The sequence below is a fragment of the Thermobia domestica genome, chromosome 14 (genome assembly GCF_964235325.1).
Source record: "Thermobia domestica chromosome 14, izTheDome1.hap1.1, whole genome shotgun sequence".
In the NCBI taxonomy this organism is placed as follows: domain Eukaryota; kingdom Metazoa; phylum Arthropoda; class Insecta; order Zygentoma; family Lepismatidae; genus Thermobia; species Thermobia domestica.
This window is the reverse complement of record NC_137467.1, coordinates 39,613,836-39,641,107: the sequence shown is the minus strand read 5'-3', so window position 1 is coordinate 39,641,107 and position 27,272 is coordinate 39,613,836. Positions and strand designations below refer to the sequence as shown.

The following is a 27,272-nucleotide window of genomic DNA, read 5'->3' as shown; positions in this document are numbered from 1 at the left end:
GCCTTGGGGGTCCCGGGTCCCCCCCCCTGGATCGGTGCCCTTGGGTGAAGGATAGCAAACACGCTTGGGTATAGGAATAACAATACATTAATTCTGCCTTAATTAGGGGTGACAAAAATAGTGGACAATTGTACACTATTACGGAATGGAAGAGTTTGTGCTAGTTATTCTGGGATTTTTGTTACACTACTGCCACCTGTTGACATTTTGATTAAATATTTGAAGCCTGCACTCTACTTATCTAATAAAATCGTTATACGTATCCTGTATCTGAGATACAAATTGTTTATAAACAAAATATAGTGTCTTCACGTTTCACGATTTCGCCTTTTAAGCTAGAAAAAGATTATGATAAATGAATGACTGTAATGAAATGAGGAGGGATAGTAACAGAAACCTCGCTGTGTGGAACTCCAATAATAACATTCTTGCCAAGATGCCAGTTCATTTCCAAATATTGTTGTCCACGAGAAATATGGTTGTAAATATTTCGCTTGTAAATTTTTGTAGAAATCCCGTCTCGTCTCGTCTCGTTTCTTGCAGAATTTCTTCTCGTCACCTCTCGATTCTCGAAAGTACTTTCTCGTCTCGTTTTGTACATATAAATATGTACAAAATTTTTCAGTTCTTATATTTTCTTTTCTTTTCTTACGTTTTCTTATATGCCATCTAGAAGATATAGTTCTGCATCACAAGAGGTCCACGAACAATGTGCTAGGGGTCGTTCACATATTACGTAATGCGGCAAAGGGGAGAGGAGGTTCAGCCTTGCGTTACGAAGTGTGAAAGGGGAAGGAAGGGGTTTACGTCCCCGTTACGTAACGCATGTTTTTTGTTGTAATTTTAAATCTGTTCTCTGGTTTATATACAATTTTTAAAACAAAAATTTTATTCAATTCTTTTCTTTTTATATATATAAAATAAATATTTCTATTGTTTTGGGAAATTGCGAACATATAGCCTATATAAATTGAATTAGCAGAAGTTATTCGAAGACGCTACTAGACACCAGTATGACTGGTGACGAACACTTCGTGTATTACAATGCAATAAAACTCTGTTTTGTGGCTATTGCAGCATTACATTTACAGCACACGCTTTTCTGGAGTTAGTTGCTAGTGATCGTAACCGCCGCTTGAAAATGCCCTCACGTTCCCACTCGTATCGCTATTTCTGAAAATATTATTTAAAACTTTAGATTTGAATTATCTCCCCACTCTGTTCTTCTAAGGAGTTCTGCATGTGTAACAGAAGAAACTGTTTTTCGTGAAATAATATTTTCTGCAACGGAACAATACATGTTTCGGAGCAAAATAAGATATTAAAAACCTGATTCGTCGGATATTCATCTCTTGCTGATTTTTTTAACTTCTGGATTTGAATATTTCACTTGAAATCGAGTTTATTCGGATACTGGCATTGATTTAGCACAAGCATTTAAAATGGGGTAAAGTGAAGTCCAATAGCTAAAGTAGTAGAGGGTTGGCTTCGCATTCGGGAGGTCGTGTGTTCGATTCCCGCTGCCGACCATCGTGATTGAGGTTTCCCAGGGTTTTCCTCAGTCCTACCAGGTAAACGTACCACCAGGTAGGTACCTCAGTCCGGATGGTACCTACTAAACAGGCCCTGGCCGACACCTTCCCAAATCCTTTCCTTTGTTGTTGTTGTTGTTGGCCTCTGAGCGTATCTGGTGATTGTTAAATAAATGAAATGAAAGATGCTCGGAAACTTGTTCTCAAAGATGTCCCTGCTCTTTCACGTGTGCAGTCACTTCAAATCTGTGATCTACGAAGAAGAGAATCTCTTTGCATCGTCGACACTGCCGAAATTCAAACATAGGAAGCATCCTGGATCCCGGAAAATGAGGTCGATCTCAGATATTTAGATCCTGTTTCACTTGCAGTTTCCGGCAGTATTTTCTCCTTGCCAATCGTAGGTGACCTAAAAGGAAGGGTACAATCTCCTTGGGAAAACGACAGTATGCACTTTTGAAGAACTAAAATTGGTTAATTATCAACTTTATGGGGTTAAAATATTATTACGGTAACACCATTTTCTAATACTTTGATCTGTTGGCGAAAAACGCTACAAATATATTCAAAATATATGCACTCTGCAATAAAACGTTCTACCATTAAAAATTGTTTTTTGTTGTTATAACCCGCAAAATAAGTAAAGTTGGTAAAAAAATTAAAATCAAAAAGTGTTACGTAACAAAGGGGGGAGAGAGGGGGAGTGTGACAATGGGGAGGGGGGTAAAAATTGATCAAAAATACGTAATATGTAGACGGCCCCTTATAACAACATTCAATTCATATTAGTGGAGTAAACTCCAACTATAACACCCTTCGTGGACGTCACGTGACGCGGAAATCAGGGCCCAACACCCTTCGTGGACGTCACGTGACGCGGAAATCAGGGCCCAACACCCTTCGTGGACGTCACGTGACGCGGAAATCAGGGCCCAACACCCTTCGTGGACTTCATGTGACGCGGAAATCAGGGCCCAACACCCTTCGTGGACGTCACATGATGCGGAAATCAGGGCCCAACACCCTTCGTGGACGTCACGTGACACGGAAATCAGGGCCCAACACCCTTCGTGGACGACGAAAAAATTTCGAGTCGAGAACCGAGAACAAATTTGTATACGAGGAAAAATTTCGAGACAAGAAAAATTTCGAACCTAGAAAATATTTCGAGACGACTAGAAAACCTTTTCCGATATTCCGAAAGAGACGAGAAAAAATTCTTCGAGTACCCAGAAGAGACGAGATTGCTACCGAAATTTACCGAGACGAAATCAGAAAGCAACACTAGCCCAGGCTCCTGTTGACCAAGTAACATTGCGTGCAGGAAGGGGTGCTTCTGAGTTATCTTTACCTAGGTATATTCTATTAATTTCCATGTAATCCTAATTTCTTTCAAAAAAAGACATACGAATACTCCAGTGTTTAGCATGGGTATTTTTTTTTTAGATGATTTCAGATTGAATTCCTAATAGTAACATACGGGTCTCGAATCCCCCGTTAATTAAGCATAGATCTACGTGTCTAATAGGCTCAGTACTCATAAGAAGGGAAGTGGTCCCGCGTAGTGTAGTCTCTAAAGCTCTCATCTTTGGTGTGAGCAGTCCAGGGTGCGATACCAGGTGCAGACACTCGATTGAAAAAGTGTAAAATCTTTTTTTTTTTTAGGTCAGCCGACCTGAGTGATTTTTCCTAGGTTTCCCTTATTCACACCAGGCAAATGCCGAGATAGTACCTAACGTACAGGTCCCAGGCCGCGTCCTTCCTTCCTCAACCCTTTCTTCCTTCGCTTTCCTCGGATAATGTGATCGCAGAAGGATGTCATCCCTCAAACGTGATGGGCTAGCATGGCCATAGATGTCGAAAGCCCAGAAATCTAAATTCTAATCCTAATTAAAAGAAGAAGAATTATAAATAAATGGTACAGTAGTCCCATCTGGTGAGTAGGATTTCCGCGAGACGAGACCGAGCTTTTCAAATAGAAAAGACTACTCTTGGTGACAAAAGGCAAAAGCACTTTCACTAGGGTCTTTACTTTCTCGAGACAAGACAGCTTCAAATCTAGTATCAAGGACAGCAATACTACATGGGAGATTCCCCAGATTCGATCCCAGCCCCCCCATGTGAGTTTACTATGGACAACGCCATGTCCAAAGTTCTTTTGCAGAGTTAAGCGGTTAGCGTACGCACCTTTGGCGTGGGAGACCCGGGTTTGATTCCCGGCGGGAGCTCATGTGGTTCGGATTCCACGTTAATCAGTAGGTCCACGTCTCATATAATCTTGCAGCTGAAAGGGACGTTAAACTCAAAATCAACACAACTCAACACCATGTCCGTGGACTTTCTCGAAATTTTCCCCTTTCCACGCACATTTTCATTTTTACCAATTAGCTGAGTATTTCATGTCCCTTACTTTCCATTAATCGTCAGCTTTTTTTAGTCCAAAGAGCATAAATCTGGGACATAAAATTTTAAAATAATAATAATAAACTTTAGAATCGTATCGATCATTCTGCCTGAATTTCCTAAGTGTTTTCCTCACTTCTACCTAAACTTCTTCGTGGAAAAGCGGTTAGCGTACGCGCCTTTGGCGTGGGAGACCGGGGTTTGATTCCCGGTAGGAGCTCATGTTGTTAGGTTTCCACGTTAATCAGTAGGTCCACGTCTCATATAGCCTCGCTGCTGAACGGGAAGTTAAAATTAACTCAACTCATTTCTACCGAACGAATGACTGTTAGATGGTTCTGTATGGCCCATAGATGACTTCTTTTAATAACCTAAAATTCCTTTAACCTTCGCACGCATCCATGAAGTTTACTGCGGGGGTGGAACATACGCTAGGTTGTATGTAAGAAGGAATAATGGGGCTCAGAACCCAATTATGATGCCAGCTTCAATTTCTGGAGGAAGAGGGGGAAGGGACAGAAAAGTTTTTGGGATCAACTACTTTTTGTATACCGAAAATAATAGTTTTATATTAGTGCTTGACCTATCTTATGATACATGTCTGAGGACAGTCAGAGGGCATATGATGTTACCTGGGAGGGCGCCCCACTGCCCCTCTCAAGCGTCGTCATTAATCAGAACTCGCCCAAAAGTCACAAATTAAAATGTGTTTGGAGCCGAGATAGCTCAGTGGTAGAGCGTCCACCTCTAGTACATGGGTTCCCTGGTTCGATCCCAGCTCGTGCCAAGTGAACTTTGTAGTGGCCAAACACCGTGCGCCTGGGTTTTCTTGGATTCCCCCGTTTCCTCTCACTTTCTTCATTCCACTGTTTCCTTCATTTCTCATCATCACCGTCTCCTTTAGCCTAGCCGGCATAACCATGAGACGGAAAACTTAAAAGATTTCATTTTATTTCATAAAATGTCATTTCAAGGCATGGTCAAAAAATCTAAGTTAAAAAAAAAAGAAGATAATTACTTTTTCCGAACACGGTATTCATGTCTTTCCCCCCTATGATCAAGCATAATTTGCGTGGACAGGAAAATTTACACGGTGTAAAGGGGGTGTACCATCTTCCTTTTCCTTTCAAAGTTGCTCCACTGCGACTGGTAAATGTATCAGGAACTTTATTAATAAAAGTAAATTTCAAAAAGAAACTAAATATATTTTTGTTTATATGGTTTTGTTATTATTATTATTATTATTACCGTGAACTATGTATGAAGAGCAATTGTACATTTCGGTAACAATAAAAAAGACTTGCTTTTTGTCTGCCTTCCTTTGGGCAAGACGTGTCTCGGAATGAGTGCCTCAGTCTACAACAGAAGTGAAGATTCTCCGTTCGCTTTCCGGCGTGTGGTTGGTTGAATAGCAGTAGCGCGCACCCAGAATTCAAAGACCGCGAGCTCAAGCTACAAGCCCTGCCCCCTTTGATGCTAGATTTCCTCGGCCCTGGTGCCCCGGAATGAGCATAACGATCGATTTCAAGAATAACAGTTTGATACTGCATGGAATCCCGCAGCGGGAGTAAGGGAGGGCGAGAGGGGGGGGACAAGAGACGAGCAAAAGGGGTGCTAAAGTAGATGTATATGTATGTGTGTGCTCTATAGCATTGCAACCTTGAAGGGGGCAGGGGGATAACCTGCCATATAGAAAAAATGTTCCCGGGTGGTGGGGGGGCTAGAGGGGAACATTTTCAATGGGAGTTGTCCACGCATGGTTTGTGTTCAGGAAAGAAAGGCAACTGTACTCGCGGGTGGGAGGGGTACGGGTTTTGGGAGTAGGGGAAGGGAATAAGACCTGCTCTGTTTTGGGAGACCCTTCTCCCTCCCCTCTGACACCCGTAAAACTCTGGGAGGATGAATTGGTCTGACACAAGCGCGCTCCAAGGAACACAATCACATGTTTGTTGCATTAATCCAGTGACAGAGGGTTCGGCAAGAAGACTTGTGAACGCCGAGGCATTATAACATGCTCGCTTCCAAGATAGTTCTCAAGAACACACGATGTACAGTGTAACGCGTTTTGTGATCTGTACCTGACAATACTTACGTTTTTACGTATTTCCAGTGTTTTTCACGTGGAAGAAAATCACTGACAAAAATAACACAATGTCCACGAACACCTGTGGTAATAAACAAAGTGAAATATTTTGTGCATCACCAATAAACAGGAAGTGAATAATCCGACAAACAAAAGAAGGGTGATTTAAAAAAAAAAGAAAAGAAAGAAGAAACAGTTGAACATCACCATCGAAATTCAAACTCCTTGCTGTTTTTTCCGTTTCGTAAGGAAAAGAAAAGATTTTATGGTTGTGATATCAGGTTGTTCTGTTCTGTGTTTGCGTGTGTGTGTTTGTGGAAAAATAAAAGGACACTTTTTGACCTATAAAACAGTTATTTAAAAAAAATCAACAAAACTAAACTGTGCAATCATATAGTATTACCCCGTTTATGTATTTTCTTCTAGTGACACAGTGAACTTTTAAAAATTAATTTTAAGAAAAGTTTTCTCTCACTGTGTTTTAGAAATGTATTTTTTTTCTTCTGTGGTGTTAACAACTCTTTTTTTGAAATTGATGACATGGAAGGCAGTGGTTGTGTTTTAGAAGTGGTTTTAAGCTCACCGGAACTGGTACTTCAAGACGCCCCCATCAGAAGCGGACATCAACCAATCAAAGCCGATCTTCTCAAGAAACAAGAAGTGTAGTGAGGAGGAGAGGGGTCTAGTAAATAAAGAGTTCCTAAAGAACATACGACCAAAAAAAAAAAAAAAGTATATTTCGAGCATCCAAAAAAGAAAATATTAACAAAAACAGTAGTGTCTTTGGCCAGTAAGTTTACGTTAAGTATGAATATGGCATGTTTTTTGAAAAGAAAAACAGTGTGAGTGCTTCATCAAAATTATTTTGTGCTGATTTTTTTTTCCCTGTTGACCGTGTGTTTACATGAACTGTTGTGTATGCTTATTAGATCAAAACTAAAATTAAACAGTACCTTGACCGTTTGATTAGTGATTTGATCAGGATAATAGGTAATTTATATCTGCGTATTTTGGTATTATGTGAACCCCTTTTGTTTCGATCTTTTCCAAAAAACCAAAGATTCGTACACTTATCTAGAAACTAGTGCGTTATCTTCCAATTTAAAAAAAAAAAAAATGCGGAACAGATACTGATTACGGATTCAATTTACTGTGTGCATCTATTGTTACTATTATTATCTGGTGTGCCCATCTTCACGATTGTTGAAAAAAAGGGGGAAAACAAACGATTGATAAGAACAAATGAACATCAATCACGAATTTTTAATATAATTATGAACAACAGACGGTTGTGAACGTTTTAAGGGAAAACATTACTTCTTCAGACAGTGGGGCAAGGTTATAAAATTACAATCAAGATATCAGACAGAATACAGTAAGTACAACACATACATATATACAAATTGGAATATTATTAAATTCTGTTATTTTAATTATAGTGTATTGTACTACTTTTCTCGCATGCAATTAATTGGATAAGAATATTTGTAGCGCTAATTAGCCGTAGAGAAATATGTTTCTTTTTGTGTGTAAGTATGGTAAAAGAAAGGGTTTTACGGCTTTTCCAATGCCTAACGTATCGAGAGGGAAGAAAAAAATCTCCCGAGGAGACTCATCCGGGCGGATATGAATTCTCACAAACACCGGTAGCTACTGTGATCTTGCCCGAGCGTCAATATGACTTAAACACGCGCCTCGAAACACATGCACGAGGTATTTTTAGTAATGAAATTATAACGCATAGGAATGCATTTATTTTTAATGAAGCTAATTAGGGTTGTAATTAATATGTATGTATGTGAATAAGTATGAGGGACTACAAGGATTTCTACGAGGAAAGACTAAGGAATAAAGCAAATTTTGCATTAGGATTGGTTCTCTTCTCAATGTTGGTAACGTTATCTTTTTTGCTCTTAGTTTTCTCCCTTACAATTAAATAACACATTACAAACGTTACTATACTTTGCCCTATCTATTCCAAGCATAGTTCTGTTATAGTTCGGATATTTCGCGATATTAATGATGAAAAATTAATTAATTAAGTGCTTAATGCATATTCATGTAAATAAATGTCACAAAGACTTTTACGGAACAGGAAGGCAAAGGCGTCGATTTTTCTATAAATTTGGGAGACGCATTCAAATATAGAAGGCATAGGCTATATGAGCATTTTAAAACAAATTGAGTTCAAATTATGCAAGATATTGTATATTAATAAATACAGTGCGGGGGGGGGCACATGAGCTTTGGGGAGCCCGGGCACTCCCAGCTTTCTTAGAATCAGCACCCTAACAGGAAGAAGTAAAACAATTTAGAAACCATTATTTCAATTTCCGATTATGATAACGTAATATGTAGCTTTCTTCAATTTTACAGCACGTGAGAATGATTATGATACCTTGTCGTATCTATTCCAAACCTATTTCTACTATATTTATTAAGAATATTGGCAATCTTCTGTGAGCAATCACAATATTCCTACTATAGTTATTAAGGAATATTGTCATACTCCTGGGAGATTTCACAATAACCCTACCATAGTTCTTAAGAAATATTAACATATTGTTGAGAGATTTCACGATATTCCTACTATAGTTATTAAGGAATATTGGCATACTCCTAGGAGTTTTCACAATATTCCTACTATAGTCATTAAGGCATATTGGCATAGTCCTGGGAAATTTCACAATAACCCTACCATAGCTGTTAAGGAATATTGGCATGTTCTTGGGAGATTTCACAATAACCCTACCATAGTTGTTAAGAAATGTTGGCACACTGTTGGGAGATTTCACGTAATTTCTACTACAGTTATTAAAGAATGTTGACCATACTCCTAGGAGATTTTACAATATTCCTACTGCAGTTATTAAGAAAATTGGCATATTCATAAAAGATTTCACAATATTCCTCCTATAGTTACTAAAGAATATTGGCATACTCTTAGGAAATTTCACGATATTCGTACTATAGTTATTTAGACAGTAATTACAAGATTCATAAGAATAGATGTACAAAACGGTTCTGCATTAGATTTCTAGTAGGCCTAATATTTCGAAATGACCCTAAAGGAATAGTCTTTTAACTTCCATTGAGAATACACCTTAAAAATATTAATTTCATATCGTGTACCGTATACCAAATTACTAATAATTTACTTCTCAAAAGTCTTCAGATGAAACTGTGACTTTTTAATAACAAGTATCACACATACTATATAATCTAATTAGTTTATTAGCTGAAAAAATCTTTGGAAATGTTTTAGTACTGTTTAGGGATGCGCACGAGACGAGTCGAGACAGGATTTTCCTGACAAAATTCGAATCGAGACACGGCTCTTTCAATAGAGAAATAGGCTATACATTTTTCGAGTCGAGACATCACTTTTACAGCACATTTTTGAGACGAGACAGCCATAAATCTTGTCTCGTGCGCATCCCTAGTACTGTTTGAAGGAATGTTAATAATCCTGGGCTATATACCTACGAGCAAAGACACTGCCGAAACTTAAGAGCTCAGTGTGGCTATGCATACATAATGCCAAAACTATGTGTCATCGACTTATAAGACTCAAATTTGATTCCCGATGGGAACTGATGTGGTTCGGATCCCACATTGAGCAGTAGGTTCATGTCTCATATAGTCTCATTACCGAAAAGGGACGTTAAACCTTACAACTGCCAAAACTTCTCCTTTTTCTTTCTTCTAATATTATAAGTTAAATTTTCTTAAAATTTCAATGTGTAATTTTTATCGTCATAGAACTTTTTAACTTATGTAATTTAATAAAATACAGTTAATTTGGTCTAAGTTGGCCAACTGTTGTTCCAACAGAAAATGAATAACACATACAAATAATTGGTGGCCACCAAAGAGTAGTAATAATAGTACAATGTTGGATGTACAACATTCCAAAGATACATCTCCATGCCAGGCAGGTTGTCACTAGAAAGAAGTAGCCAATTGACTAGTTTTCCTGTACAAATATGTAGCACTAAATAGCTGGAAGATTGTCTAAGAAATATTACATTAATCACAGTCAAGTAAACAATAGGTATATGATTCAGGTTGAAATAAAAAGAATCGAATAATATTATTTTTAATATCGGCATACCTCATGTTCAATAGTAATTTACAACAAAAAGAAAAAATGCTGGTAATAAAGATTATCAGAGAATCGATGTAAATTTCTATGACAATCTTATAGTGTAAAAACAGTGAAACGATGTAAGATTAAGAAGTACGAAACATATGATTTAATTTATTCAACATTGCACGTAATATAGATCTATGTCATTGTTATGGCTATAAATGTCAGTTTTAGGAGTGTGTGTGTGTGTGTGTCAATTTTAGGAGAAATCAAACCATAATACGTATAACCTACTGGTTACGCTACCAAAGGCGGATCTAGGAGGTAAAACTGGGAAGGGGAGCAACCAGAACCCAGATTATAATAAATATATCATGAGTTTACTATAAACTTCCAAAAATATATAAGTAATATCTTGAATTATTTATAACACTCAAAAAACTGGGGAGCCCTAGGCCCCCCAGCCCCAGGCGAGGTCCGCCTTTGTACGGCACACGAATTAATTAATTAATAAGCATTGTATCCTGGCAAAATATGAACTAACAACTGAGCGAGATTGGTAACGAATGACACATTTTGTAAAGCCATAAAGAATTGATTTTTGTCGAAAACTAAGCATAATAATTTATCCCCAAGTATATCATTTTGTTAGCACTATGTGATCTATTTATTGATATTTGTCTAAAATAGATCATTCTTGAATTTAATTAAATTTTTAATTTAATCACAATTTTCGGGATACAACTCATTAGGAATCTGACATACTAAAAATAATAGAAAATTTACCATATTTTCTTTTGCTTGCTTTTCATAAGTGAAAAAGATATAATGAAATACAACTTACTACAATCATAGATAATATTATTTTACAACAGAAAATATAAACCTGAAAAATTTTCAGTGTTGCAATTCATAGAAATTACAATGTTGTCAGAATTACATTTCGCCAAAATTCTAAGTTAAGGTAGCGACTAGAGGAACGAACTCAAATGCATTTAATTATGTATCATGATGTTTTGGAATCCTGTTAACTACTTTTTAAATAACATTATTATTTTACTTTAACAGCTGCATGGTAAAATTATTTTGTTTATTACAAAGCAAATACAACTATTATTTAAAAAAAAAATAGTTCACAGGATCCCAAGACAACATGATACGTAATCAAATGCAGTTGAGTTCGTTCCTCTAGTCCCTGCCTTAACTTAGATTTTGGGATAAATGTTATTCTGGCAATACTTGTAATGGGATGGCAAAACTGAAAGTTCTTCAGGTTCGTATCTTCTGTTGTAGAATAGTATTATATATGATTGTGGTAAGTGGCATTTCATTATCTCCTTTCATTTATGAATAAACAAGCAAAAGGAAAATGTTAATTTTTTAAATTATTTTTAGTGAGACAGGCTCTTAACCATACTGTCACCTTGCTAGTATCATAATAAAAATCTCGAAAATCTCTTCAACATTAATTTCATCTTAACAGATAGCGTGATTATCATATTGCATAAATTTTTAAATTTACAAAAAAGTTCGATTTTCTCCAAAACAGCGCATGAGGACTTATCTTCGGACATTTTTCATTAAATACTAATATGTAATATAGAATTAACCGCTTCTCAAAATGCTTATTTATTTTAAAATAATGTTTTCCAAATTTTATGTTAACTTTTCTAGTGTGGCTACTAAAATTATATTAATATAGATATATTAATAATATTTATACTAATATTAGTGTATTAATTAGTAAAATTATCAGATTTGCTAAAATTTATTTCTTTTCCACTACTAAAGTTTATATATAAAATGGTACTTGATTCGAAGACGTAATTCTTTCCAATGGCAATAGCTAGAAATTACTAAATACAATAACTACACTGTGAATTTTTTTTTTGTTAAAAATACAATGTCAAATTCAATGCTGTGGCATGTTCTTGTATTAACAGTGAACTGTAAAATGACGAGTAGGTTGATACTAGGGCAAACGATAGGTGATCTCTAATATTTGCATTGTATTTTATTATCTTTGGTATACCTGATTCTGACTAGCTTAGGAAAGATTTTTGTCATTTATCTGTATACATAATAGTATTACTAATGCTAATTATAAAGGAGAAATGTGTCAGTCTGTATATCGTGCTATCCTGGAATGTTATACAACCTTGATTTTAAGTTATGTATAATGTTGGTTATATAGAAGAACAAGGGGGCATAATGTTAATTTTTTTTTTACAATAAACGTGAAAAGTCTCCGTGCTTCACGCTAATTCTTAGTAGACTATTATAGTAAACAATCACGTTAATAGATGTCGCTACATGCACTATCACGTGCCTTCCTGACGCTAATATATGTCGCTACATGCACTATCACTTCGCTACATTTAAATCGATAGCTAAAGCTGAGGCATATAAATCGATATCTGAAATTGAGACATATAATATAAATCGATAGCTAAAGCTGAGAACAGTTTAAGGTAACATCTAAAATTTATGAAGAAACTTGAAGAAATAATTATTCTTCGTACAGAATCTGTTACAATTACTGAAAAGATTATGACAAATGCAGAATAAAATCCAAGAGGACAAAACAAACAAACGAAGAATCTGACAAAACGGACAAAATTCATGGAACAGAATCATATAAGCGAAATATAATAAAAGCATGATTATTTTTTAAAGCCAATCTGGTCTTTTATTATTACATTTTTACGTTTTATTGGGTTTCAGTATTCTTTTTTAAAAACAAGAAAAAGTTATTTCAATAAATTGAAAAAAAATTATAGATAACATTTTAGCAAATACTTCGTATGACAATTGAAGGAAAAAAATGATCATAGAGAGTGTGCACTGGTACATCCAATATATACTTCTATGATTCTGTCCCTTGGATTTTGCCCGTCTCGTCAGAATTTTCCTTAGATTTTGTCCCCGCTCTCGTTATTACAGCCATTATATACACAAGTTCCGATCTGCGCAAAAACACGCTAGGTCAAGCACTTTGGTGCTGCATTTCTAGGGATGCGCACAAGACAATATTTGTGGCTGTCTCGTCTCGAAAATGTGCTGTAAAAGTGATGTCTCGACTCAAAAATGTATATTTCTCTATTGGAAGTGCCGTGTCTCGACTCGAATTTTGCCAGGAAATTCCTGTCTCGACTCGTCTCGTGCGCATCCCTAAAAAAAAATCCCTTCCCTCATAAAATTCCCTGTCTCCAAAGATTAGGCAGAACGGGAATTCCCATTCTGCCTAAGATATAAGACCATTGAAATATTTTCTACAAAGTGCCAGAGGGCTGTTAGGCAGAATGGGAATTAGGCAGAACGGGAATGAATCATTTCGCGCATTTACAGAGCCGCCCTTAAGCAATTTGCCGCCCCCTGCAATGACACAATTTGCCGCCCCCTCCTTTTCTCCAGAAAGAATAAATATTAAAAGCCACGATTTTAAGTATGCTACCCTCTCATGAACAATGAAGAGAGGGAAATAGCACTCGCACTCAGAAAGGCCTAAATACTACAAATACAATCTCTTTGTGTGTGCTTTTTTCCTTAAACAATAAACTATTATGTTAGTGAAATATAAAGCAAACATACCTGCAGAGGAAAGATGGTAATCCTTTCTATAAAATTCAATATCGAGCTTCAATCTCAATATCTCAGGTTGCAATTCCAGTGCAATTAGCTCTTTTATCTATATTTCTTAATTTTCCTTCTACATCTGTTGAAAAATTAATAAAAATCTTGTTCCCACTTTTAATGATAAGGAACTTCGTTATGACAAAGAAAGACTAGTCTTCATATCAAAACTGTCGAACTAAATGGAACAGGTGTTCGCTTTATCGAATTTAACTATCATCATCATGAAATCTGTTGTCTACAAGAAATATTTATTTTAAAATAATATAACAGATTTTGTCGCCTCATGCAAATGCACGTGTTGCACATATGGTAGAGCCGGCCCCTGCGCGTTTCCATAGTAAGTAGAGGACTTAACTTTTTTTGTACAAGTACGGAAACCCGATGACAATACAATATTTTCATATAAGTTTCGTTTCAGTTTTTCGGTTTTACTGTAAAATTAATTAAAAGTTATTTACAAATATATTTAGATTGTGTATATGCGTAGGCAACTTGACTAAATTAAGCATTACTTCAACAGACGGCAGTGTGCTGTGGGACCGAGGCCTTTATGTGGCTCCTCTAACGAAAACTTAGGAACCATTTAGAATAATGAATTAATTGCAGGATATTGAACAAAGAGTAAAGTGTAAATAATATCTGTATAAAAAAGAACTGTAAAACAATTCCTGTTATAAAATGCATTGAAAAGGAGACTCTGTTTTGTATGCTAAAACGAAGAGATTTAGCTAATACTAAAAACATTGGGCACTCTTCGTAAGGTGAAGTATTAAAAAAAAAGTTACTTGAAACATTAAAACTGCCCAATACTTTTAGTCTTACAAGAAGAAGGCAGACTTTGGTAAGTGAACTTCGGGGCCATTTTTTGCGAGGAGGTAGTGCACATTTAAAGAGTTAATATTACAAACTGGGAGAGCGCATGGGCAAAAATAAGGGAGAAAACCGAATGTGCCCTACCACCTCGCAAAAAATGGCCCCGAAGTTCACTTACCAAAGTGTGCCTTCTCCTTGTTAGACACATTTCTTCATTTTACCTATTCTCCGTATTAGTGCATATAAAAGCATTGCTTTTACTTTTTATTTATTTATTTAATACAGTTATTACTCCCCTAATAAAGAGTAAAAGTAAATAATAACTGTAAGAAAGAACATTATGAATAATGGTTTTATAAAATGCACTGAAAAGGAGATTCTGTTTTTTACGCTAAAATGAAGAGATGGGACTAAAAGCACTAAAAGAACTAAAAGCATTGGGCGCTCTTCCTAAAATTGAGGATTTAAAAATATTACTTAAACATTAAAACTCCCCAATGCTTTTAGTCAGACCCATTTCTTCATTTTACTTCATCAATTTATATGTTCTCCCTTCTAATGCATTTTATAAAAGCATTGTTTCTACTTTTTATTTATTTATTTATTACAGTTATTGCCCCCTGATAAACAGTAAAAAGTAAATCATAACTGTAAGAAAGAACTTTAAAAATAATGCTTTTATAAAATGCACTGAAGAGGAGGTTCTGTTTTGTGTGCTAAAATGAAGAGATGGGGCTAAGACTAAAAGCATTGGGCACTCTTCCTAAGATTAAGGATTAAAAAAAGTTACTTAAGCATTAAAACTCCCCAATGCTTTCAGTCTTAGACCCATTTCTTCATTTTACCTATTCTCCATTTTAGTGCGTATAAAAGCATTGCTTTTACTTTTTTTATTATTATTAATTTATTTATTACAGTTATTACCTCCTTTGAATAATTACACTGAATTTGTAGAGCAAATGACTTTCACTTCAAACAGGAATCAAGAGTATAAATGACATTATACCACCTATAAAATACTAAAGCCGTATTATTCTGCAAAATACATACTCTTTCCGGAGCCCTTGAAACTGAATATTTGATTTCAAGAGTTTTCCGGTCATCCAGCGATACTTGATAAGCCTCTGTATTGTACAGCCTAAGTAATTACATACATACACGCTATAATAGTCAATAGATTACACGGAATATTCAACATTAAATTAAACCATTACTTTGAACAATGTTGTCTCTTTGAACTTCGGAATAAAGCTTTGAAACAAAAACACGTGAAAGACGCAAAGCGAGAGTGGTTTTAAAACACCAATATGCGTCATATATATGACACAATTTGCTGTGTAAATATGCATGATACACTATTATAAATAAATTCGTACATTTTGTTATGTCAAACATGGCTTTTCTTTGGCTCTAATGACATGGTTTCTGTGCAGGCAAAACTAAAAATATAACTAATATACTAAAACTTGTCTTCATAAATATCTTTAAATGTATTTAATTACTATATTGAGTTATTTATTGCGTAATATATCATGCACTAACTAAGTCTTTGATCAGTAATCTTGGGCGCTGTTTGACTCATTTCCCAATTATTTGGGATATTTTAGTGTATTTTATTTAATTTTCTAAGTTTGTTTCTTCTAATTGTTTCTAAAATTATTGATTTAATAAATTGTTTATTACCGTTGTCCCGTAATCGAACTTGTCTTCGGCGAAGGAAGAAGGGGGCGTTAGTCTCTTTTTGAATTACTGCACCTTCAGACCTATTTTGTCCTAATGGCCTCAATTTATTCCACCCCTCTCCCAATAACAAAGACACTGATATATAATTTTGTTTTTCACAAATAACTGTTTTGTCATGTGTAAAATTAATTTCGTAAATAACTTCAGAATGGAAGGACAATTTGACTACAGTTTTCAGTAAATTAAAAAGGAATATAATTTACTGTAAGTTTCAGCCATACCACGTTGTACGGTCAAGCCATCGTTATACAAAAAAATAAATTTGCCTAACAGAAAGATTTTTTTGTCGCTGACTGTACATATACAATGTAAGATACTTTCAATCCTATATACTTCAACGCATTCTGAAAAATTAGGGTGCGGGTATTCCAGGCAATATAACTTAATTCAGTTATTGTTTCTAAGTTTAGTTTATTGATTTAACAAAAGAGACACTGACCAAAGCTTAAAACTTTACTTTATTTTAAATTATAATTTGTAACTGTTTCGGATATCTAGCATATCCTTCTTCAGACACGATCGAAATTAATGAAAATACAGACATATATATAAATGTTGTTATCTTTATATATATTTGGTCTAGGAATTAATTCGTGCGGTTGGTACGCACACATTGAAGCTGTAGTACAAACACAAAATACATAAATACCTTAAGAAAAATATTGTCCATCGCTAGCCACCACTTTCGCCCATCTGTCAGGCAATGTACGGATTCCGTGGCGAAAGAAGTCCTCATCCTTGGAAGCGATCCAGTCAGAGACCCATGTTTCGATATCTTCTGAAGAAGTAAACCGCTGTCCAATCAAATCGTTGTTCATGCAATCGAACAAGTAGTAGTCCGAAGGAGCAACGTCTGGTGAATACGGCGGGTGGGGTAAAACTTCCCATCCGACATTTTCTAAATAGGTTTTGACCGGTTTTGCGACATGTGGGCGAGTGTTATCATGTTGAACAATAAGTTTATCATGTCTGTTCTCCCATTCTGGTCGTGTTCTGGCCAGAGCTTGCTTCAAACGCATTAATTGTCGTCGATAACGTTCTCCATTCATAGTTTCACCCGGTTGCAGCAGCTCATAGTACACCACACCTTTCATATCCCACCATATGCACAGCATAACCTTTGCACAGTGAATATCTCGTTTTGGTTGTGATGGACCTGGTTCACCTGGTTTCACCCAGGCCTTTTTTCGTTTAGGGTTCTCGTAATGGATCCACTTCTCATCACCCGTAATAATTCGATGCAGAAACCCCTTTCTGCTCTGTCGTTGAAGCAGCAATTCGCAAATGGTTTTTCGCCTTTCAACGTCTCTGTCTTTCAATGCATGTGGAACCCAATGTGACATCTTTTGAATCATTCTCTCTTGAATCCATGGCTTTCAAGCGTTTGGAGACTGTTGTTTGATCAACGCCTAATGCTGCTGCAAGTTGTTCCTGCGTTTGACACGAATCCTGCTCGAACAATGCTGTCAATTCTTCGTCTTGAAATTTTTTTGGCTGTCCAGCTCGCTCTTGGTCTGCCAAGCCGAAATCACCACTTCTAAACCGTGCAAACCACTTCTGACACGTTCGCTCAGCTAGAGCATGGTCACCATACACTTCCACCAAAATACGATGACTTTCGTTCGCACTTTTCTGCATGTTAAAGTAATGCAGCAGGACACCCCGCAAAAATACTTTATCAGCCACAAATTGCGCCATGTTCACTTAACTACAAACTGGTGTTGTTGACGCTTTAATCCACTGCCCTATACTACGAACGATACGCGATGACAGGGGTTTGCAACACATGTGTGGATACACGGAACTGTGGGACGCTCCGTTCGTTGCGCCATCTCTTGTCCACCCGCACGAATTAATTCCTAGACCAAATATGTCTGTATTTTCATTAATTTCGATCGTGTCTGAAGAAGGATATGCTAGATATCCGAAACAGTTACAAATTATAATTTAAAATAAAGTAAAGTTTTAAGCTTTGGTCAGTGTCTCTTTTGTTAAAACAATTAATCCAAAGCCATGAATAGTCTTATTATTGATTTAAAAATAAATTTCATGTTTATTACCATTGTCCGGTAATCAAATTTGTCTTCAGCAAAAGGGGAGGTAGTCTTCCTCATTTTGAATTATTACACTTTTAGATCTCTATGTTTTGTTCTGATGGTCTCATTTTATTCCACCAGTGGCGGACTTAGGGGGGTTGAAACTGGGAGGGGCAGCCAAAATCCAGACTATGATAGACATATCATGTGTTTACAAATTTTCGTGGGTCCTGCAGAAGTTTCCAACTTGACCCTTTCCCGATAAATAGACTATTATGACTAGGTTGGACGCTGACATTGTGGACCTCAAGTATTGTTCTACACATTGCATAACAGAAAAAAAACGGCATCTGAAACTATATCTAATGTTTTAAAAATTTTCTAGTAAAAAATGAAAGGTAACGCTTATTATAAACTTTCAAAAATATATAAATAACTATAGTTTCAATTATTTTCGTCACAAAAAAAAAGTGGAGGGCCTAAGTCCTCCCGGCCCCGTGCTAGATCCACCATTATATTCCACTCCTCTCCCAATGTGAAAGACCTAATTTAGACAGGCATGCGGCATAGGACCGAAAATTGAGTTCAGAAACTTGTTTTGGTTCTACGCCGTGTCGGTTCTGTGTCATTTCGAGTCCTATGTCGTGTCGGTTCTATGCCGTGTCGGTTCTATGCCGTGTCAGTCCTACGCCGTGTCGGTTCTGTGTACGGGCATAGAGGAATATACACGGTGTAATAATTGCTAATATTTTATTGGCCATAACCCTTCGTAACATCAGAGAGCCCAATTTCCGTTTTATTTCTATTGAATGAGAGTTGTTATCACTGAAAAACACACCAATCAAGTTATTAACCAACAAAACTATTTTCTTTTTTACTTTGTAATTTGCATAGATAAAGTATTACTGTAACAGTGGAAAAAAGAAAAAGAAAACAAGAAAAGAAAAAAAAGTAATATAATCAGTGTCATACTGTTTTATCCTATAGCCTTTGTTGTTCACGTGGAAGTCGTGTGACTTAAAGTGTAACTATGCTGACGGGATGTCACGCTCATTTGAACTTGGATTATCATCATTTATGTCCTGTTGAATATATATATAATAATATGTATAAATCCAAGTCACGGGAATTTAAAGTTCAAACCACATGTTATATTCTGATCCCATTCTTGTTTCATAAAAGACTTTGTGCCAACAAAACGAATTGTGATCTAATTTTTTTTTTTTTTTTCATATTTTATTTATCAGTCAAGTAAACCAATGCAAACATTTTCATAGTTGTCCTATATCCAGTAACGTAAACAGAATTTCATCAATGGGGAGGGACAGGAGCACACCAACTGGGGTCCACCGAATTCAGACCCCACAAAAAAATTCCTAACTCAACATACATTTACACACTTTCTCAGTAAAACTATACTTCTTTAAGAGTCTTCATCCCGGAGAAATTAAAATACCGCTAATTTTACAGTAATTATGTGATATCTTCAAATAGATAAAAGATAATCGAAATGTGGAACAAGAGCGCCCTAGACAATATTATTTTACATGAGAAACCGTTATCACGATTCACTAGGAAAACGGAAAGCCACTAGGTGAGTTATGATAACGATACCTCACGCAAAATAATATTGTCTAGGACGCTCTTGTTCCATATTTCAATTATCTTTTATCTATTTGAAGATATCACATAATTACTGTAAAATTAGCGATATTTTAATTTTGCCGGGATGAAGACTCTTAACAGTGAAATGATTGATGCAGCATGAATATTTCATCTTAAACTTCATCTGAACTCTTTCTTTTATAAAAACAACAATTATTATCGTCTTTTCGGATGCAGAATAATACCCGTTCAATACTACATAGTAGTGGCATGTAGTATTGGTACCCTCCCAACAAAAATTTCTGGCTGCGCACCTGAGTAGAGATTCAAGCAATCAAATCTCATATCCTTTCAGGAAAGTATGATTTTTGTAGGTCTATATATAATAGGCCCTATTTCTATGTATGTTAATATAGTGAATGTTTATTTTTGCTCAAGGGGGGGGGTTAAACTTCAAAACATCCCCTTCCTTGCGTACTTGACTGACTATATCCCCGTGCTTGTATACGCAATAAAAATTGATAGTTGAATCAATATTTGACGTTCAGCTTCACATCTTAACTCGGCATATTTTATTATACAGTCATAGAATAATAGTCTATATTTTCAACCTTTTTTAACTTTTCAAGGCTCGGAATATTTACGATTTTTTTTTTTTTTTTTGCGTAAATAAATAAATAAATAATAATAATAATAGAAAGTCAGAAAAACACGGAACACACAGAAAGTAAGAGATCCTATGTGCTGACTGCACATCTAATAATCAAATTACGTCTGACCAGCCAGTTCTTCCTCGGCTATAAGGTATTTATTATTATTATTATTATTATTATTATTATTATTATTATTATTATTATTATTATTATTATTATTATTGTTATTGTAACAGTTACAGGTATGAGCACAGAGCAATACCTTTTGAACTTTGACTTGATGAAAAATAGATGCATATTGGATGAGTTAATGTGCATTTGTTTAATAAAAGTTTAATTTTTGAAAGGAATAAAATAATAAATGGGGGAAAATGAAATGAAATGTTATTAGGTCTAATTTAACACTCCACGAGTCTGCCATATAGGCTAAAGAGACGGGTGGTTAATGAAGTAAATGGTTATGAAAGAATTAGTGGAATGAAAATGTGAGAGGATACGCGAGAACCCACGGACACAATGATGATTTCAGGAGGTGATCGGGGGAGAATTCTTCCCCCAGAGCTACGAAATTTATCTCTGGACATTTCTTCGATTGTGCTCAACCTGGTTTACCAGTATTTCTGCAACATTACTGTCACCCCTTCACATAATCAAATTCGTCCTAACGATATCTTCTGAAATCATCACTGCACGGACCAGGGCCGTAACTTGTGGGGAGCAGGGAGGGAAGCTCCCCGCCTTTCGAGGGGGACCCACTTGAAGGCAAAATTTTCTTACTTCATATGCAGATACGAATATGAAATTATAAATGAAGCATCAAACAGGTTCACTAGATTACATAAACAAAACAGCACATAAAAGGTAATTAAAACAAAAATGAGTCTAGGGCCCATTTCAGTAAAAAGAAAAATCTTCTATTAGGGGCTCTAGAACTAATATTTATTCGTATGGCTTTGAGATTTGTCAGTATTGTTCCCTTAATTTGTCATGTATGGAACTGGCCCAGGGGCGTAACTAATGGCCCCGCAGACCTTGCCGTGGAGGACCCACGGCCTCCGGGAAGCCCATAAAAAGTAGGAGAAAGATGGAAAGAAGGGGCCCAAGAATTGGAAAAACAACTTTTTCTAGGGGCCCCAAATACGTGTATTAATGCTTGCCCCCCAGAAAAAATCTAAGTTACGGCGCTGGCACTGACAAAATGTCCACCACAAACTTACACAGCTTGAGATTGAACCACAGATTCTTAGGACCAGAGATGAGCATTCTGCCACTAAGCCACCTGTCTCTCCCTAGCTAGCAACCTGACTCGAATTCATAATGATTTTCACCCTGCAATCGTCAGCTTATGCTTCAGACCGCTCAGCTACATTCGACAACTCTGAGCCACCGTACATTCTGATCACTAAGACCGCGTTTTGAGGCTTATTTCCCAGACGGCTCAGCTACATTCAACGGCACTGAGCCACTGTGCTCATTTCGATTATTAGGACCGCGCCGTTGACCCTTATGCCCCAGACCACTCAGCTACATCCACCAACACTGAGTCACCGTGTCCATTCCGATTTTTAGGACCGCGCCATTCACCTTTATGCCTCAGACCGCTCAGCTACATCCAACGGCACTGAGCCATCGTGATTTCCGATTATTAGGACTGCACTATTGAGCCTTGTGTGTGTTAGTATGACTTTCAGTACCATCATGTCAAGTTTTGCCAGGGCGGAAAGGTGCTAAGATTGTCCACCGACATAACAGTTTCACATTTTTTAATAGTCATCATCATAATAGGTATTCTGCCTTTATTTTCAGGTCACTTGCCGCAGCTGAGAAGCTTCCATGCTCCACGGTCCTCCGCTAACTTCTTCGTTTTCGCGTATGATCTTTCTGTTTTTTTATCATCCATTAATTGTAATCTCCTTCGCCACCTCCCTCTCTTTCCCGCCACCATACCCTCTAGGACGTCCCTCATGATACAATCTCTTCTTAGGCAATGTCTCAACCAGTTTCTCTTCCTCTTCCTAATAATATCTAAAAGTGTTCTTTTCTCACCCATCATTTCTAACACTCTCTCATTCGTTTTCCGCTCGACCCAACTAATTCTTTCCATTCTTCTCCACACCCACATTTCGAAGGCTTCCAGTCGATTTTCATCACCTTTACGTAATATCCACGTTTCCGCCGCATACAGTACAACACTCCACACGAAGCATTTTATGAGTCTTTTTCTCAACTCTTTTGATAGTAGTCTATACATTTTTTTAAAATGTATGTTTTTCTTACATTTAGGACGGGGAGTCAAATGTTGTTACTCCACACGATACTTCTTCAACAAAAGTAAAATTTTGAATTCTCGTTTTTGAAATAAAGAAGTAGAACGATTATCCCACCCGAGTTCGTTAATAGAATCAATCCTTTAACGGGTAACGGTGGCTATCCATATCCTGTTCAAAATCTATAACATTCCCTAGGTTCTATGCAACCTGCATAGTGCCAAAGAAATGTCGGTTGCCTATAATTAGGGCAACCCAAAAGCATAAAAAGCATAACAGGAATTTACACATATGGTTGATACCTTGAACATGGTTGTGGTTGTCTAAGGATCCAGAAGAAACTAATTTTAAAAGCATAATAAAGCATGATTTAAAATATATAGCACAATTCTTGGAAAATTGTGTTTAACTGCAAGCTTAACATATTGTATTATTTTGTATATACAACCAATATTTACGATGCAAAATCTTTGAGTACATAACAATGCAACAATGAAAAGCTTATTTTTGTTTGTATAAACATTTCGGTGTAATCCTTTGAAGTGGAGAAAGGAAAAAGAAGAAGAAGAAGAAAACTTTCCGCCAACAATGAATAACACACAAGAACTCCACACTATATTGTTATGTGTAGCTCTTGAACTTGAGCACTTTCTGTACGTTTAGTGGCATCTTTTACTTTCCCTTTCTGTATAAATGCACCTCTAAGATGCACACAAGTGATAAAAAAAAAAAACTGACTCGAGTAAAACATATCTCTTTAAAGTGCATTATGTCAAAAGTGCGTTAAATATGAAAGAAACTGGTTGCATAAAATATTAATAAATAGATCAAGATATTTAGAGTAAATATTATACATTATACACGATTAATGTAAACCAAGGATTCAAATTAACAATAAAGCATAATTTGGAAAAAAATAAAGCATAATTAAACAAAAAGTAAAGCATAATGTGAGTTGCTCTACCTATAATGAAAAGGATATGTAGAAAAACTACAATCTATATCCTATATCCCGTATTATACATGGAATTGTGTAATTCTCTTTACTACTGTTAGCAAAGCTTATAAAGAATTTGTAATTTCGTGTTACGAAATGTATCTCATTTGAATTACATAATTAGATTGAGTGATTAAGTAAACTATTTACGCATGTTTACATCGCTTAATAAAACCTGCGTTACGCATTGGAATTCTCTTCTATTATGCATGCTTGACAGCATGTGTGTACTGGAGTAGTATAATTGTTTTGTTGTGATGTCAAACTGTTAAATTTGCAGGCGAGTGTTGTGCTATATCATGAAACCAACCCACTTTGTTGAAAGCTGTTCCGCTAGTGTTTCTCTCATCCCTCTTCCCTTTCATTTCAACCCCGCCCCCTCCCAACTCCTCAGCCCCTATCATCATTGTTTGATTGTCATGCTAATGAGTTAAGTTGAATTTTTTAACAATGTATGGTCACCACTTTAATAGCCTTCTAACACGTTTTGAGTTTGTATCATCACACGATTTAACAACTGACAAATGAATTGAACGTATTTGCTAGCCTTTTTTTTAAAAAAAATATTTATTACACTTTGTCCGGTCCTGTTTTTTAAAAAAAATCCGCCATAAATAATTTCCGGTTTGTATTGATTATACTTATAAAGTCTAGTGAAGCCACACTAGACTCAGGTTTTACACTAGCTTTCATTTAGAATTGTATTTCAATAAACAGTTTTTTCCTCTTTTCTCGTGCCATTTAGGAGGCCTAATCACTGCAAAATTAAAATACCGCTAATTTTATGGTAATTATGTGATATCTTCAAATAGATAAAAGATAATCGAAATATGGAACAAGAGCGTGCTAGACAATATTATTTTATGCCGATTTTATAAAGTCATCATAACAATATCTCATGTAAAATAATACTGTCTAGGGAGCTCTTGTTCCACATTTCGATTATCTTTTATCTATTTAAGAGAACTCTTCCAATAGAAACAGGTACTCTTTTCAGAGACGAGACAGAACTCTTCCAATAGACTGGATAAAATGGGCTTCAATCCTACTTTACACTGGATAAAACTTCAAAATATGGTTTAGTCTCTCCGTTGATCATATCCTGGATCCGCTCCTGTTCTTGATCATTCACTTGCCCTAATCGTCCGTCTCCCTTAGCCTAAAGGGCATAATCGTGGATCTAATTTTTTTTATATGAATTTTTAATACAGCACAATAACATTGATTCTTTGTATAAAGAAAGAACTCGTTTTTGTTAGAAGAAATGTGAGACAGACTGAAGCGGGGAAAGAGACGATATAGAATAATCTTTGAAATGCAGAGATGATGGCGAGCTAATTATAGTGAATGGTGTGTATGTGTGTGGTAGTGGTTTATATCTCCTCAAGAAGTTAAAACAATGGCCACCATTATTATGAGCTGAGGGGCGAATGAAATAGTTTGTTTATGAAGAGCTAGAGAAAGAGAGAAAGAAAAGAAGTCTGAAGAAATATAATTTAGAACAATAACGTTATGCTTTATGATGAAGTGCGTTGGCAACGAACATAACCCATCTCTTTTGTGTGTGTGTAGTCTTTTATCGTCGAAGAGGAGAGAGTTTGATACATCAAATATTTGTTTACATTTTTGTTAGAATTAAAGGATATATATGTATTGTTGTATCAACCAAAGGAATGCTCCTATCATGTATTATTATTTTTATTTACTACTGTGGCTCCAGATGTGCAGTTGTTACGACTATACCCAGAAATAAGAACATTGAAAGAAAGAAGGAAGTTTCAGAAGCAAGACGACCAGGACATTGCATAGGTTAAAGATGCCATTCCAGTAATTGTATAATTATCAAATTTTGAAATTCAAAAGAACGGGAGAATTCTGTACAACCTTACGTCGTTCTTGTCTGTTTATTTCTGAAAAAAATATCATTGTTATATATATTGTCACGTTTCTAATAGTTCATGTTCAGAATAATAATGTCGCTAGTTGTGCTGCCTCCTACTTGACGCATTAAGCTCAGTCGTGGCTAAGCGGTAAGCATACGCGCCTTTGGTGGAAGACTCGGGTTCGATTTCCGGCGGGAGCTCATGTGGTTCGGATTCCACGTGAATCTGTATAGATCCACGTCTCGTATAGCCTCGCTGCTGAAAGGGACATTACACTCAAAATCAAATCAACTCTCATTTGACGCCAAAAGAGATGTCGTTAATGTGCAGGCGAGCCGAGGACTTGAGGGGAGCAACTGGTCCATCTAAAGAAGCAACTGACAATTTTCGAGGTGCTGGAAAGTGGTTGCTTTCCTAGGTATATGCTATGCTTACCATCCAAGTACTGTATGTGTTGCCCTCCTGCGACATCTCACAGGATGACAGGGCTGTCACCATTTAGTGCTGAGTTATGGCGTCGATTTCAGATTGCTCCCTATAGGTAAATTCTTTCAGATTTTGTGATGGCTAAGAAAATCCAGGCGTATAAGAATGTATCAGTCCACTGTTGGATGAAGGTATCTCCAGCGGTTCTCTACAACCAAGCGTATTTTCAGCATTTCTATTTTACGTTGCTCCGCATTACATCTTTGATATTGTCACACGACCTTGCACGAGGCAGCAACTTTTAAATTTGAAACAATTGACAACCAAAGATGAGAAGACCAGAACTTACATTTAAAGACATCTTCCTAGTATTTGTTTTGTGAAATTGATGTATAAAAATCATCAACCACATCGCCAACTGGCGAGATTTTAACAAGGAACCACCTGATTGCGAAGCGAGGAAAAGCTAACCGCTGATACATATTATATATATATATATATATATATATATATATATATATATATATATATATATATATATATATATATATATATATATATCATGGGCAGCGATTAGGGGGAGCAAAGGAAGGTAGTTCCCACACTTTTTTTTGAAGTAATCCAATAAGGTATATAGTTTCATTTGGAAATGTAAAGTTTTTGTATGTATTATTGGTTCATAGAAAAAATTGGTGCCATATAATATTTGCCGTTGCGTGAGTACGTATTGGTTGTCTTCCCCTGAAGTTAAGAAAGCTACAGAAATTGGGTTTTAATTGCCACCGAAAATAACCTCAAAATTAATCTATTGGAGCACAACAATTCCAGCATACTTTCACTTCTTCTTACAAGGGATCGATTGTAATCTGATCAAACAATTTTCCAGGCAGAATTTTAAGTTGCTAATGAGCAAGGAATCAAATTTCTTCTTACACTTCGTTGTTGTTGCTCTTGTCAATTTACTTAAAATATGAAGTTCGATATACGGTATTTTAACTGAAAAAGATAGTATCCTATTAGTTATACAACCTTTCGTCAAACAAAGTGTTAGAAACAACCAGGAAAAATAACATTGATATACAAATATTCAGATCATGTCTTGCCC

The 27,272-nt window shown here is 36.1% G+C and overlaps 1 protein-coding gene across 5 annotated transcripts in view; it reads left to right on the top strand.

Moving 5' to 3' along the window:
* LOC145669646 (uncharacterized) overlaps window positions 1–27,272 on the top strand; it is a 995,784-nt gene that overhangs the window by 690,726 nt on the left and 277,786 nt on the right. Inside the window, exon 1 of one of the 5 annotated variants that reach the window (XM_081737890.1) lies at window positions 5,739–7,393. The exons of the other annotated variants lie outside the window; for them this stretch is intronic. The gene's annotated coding sequence lies outside the window, so the exon portion shown is untranslated. Of the gene's footprint in view, window positions 1–5,738; window positions 7,394–27,272 lie in introns of those variants that run through there. 5 annotated transcript variants of the gene reach the window in all.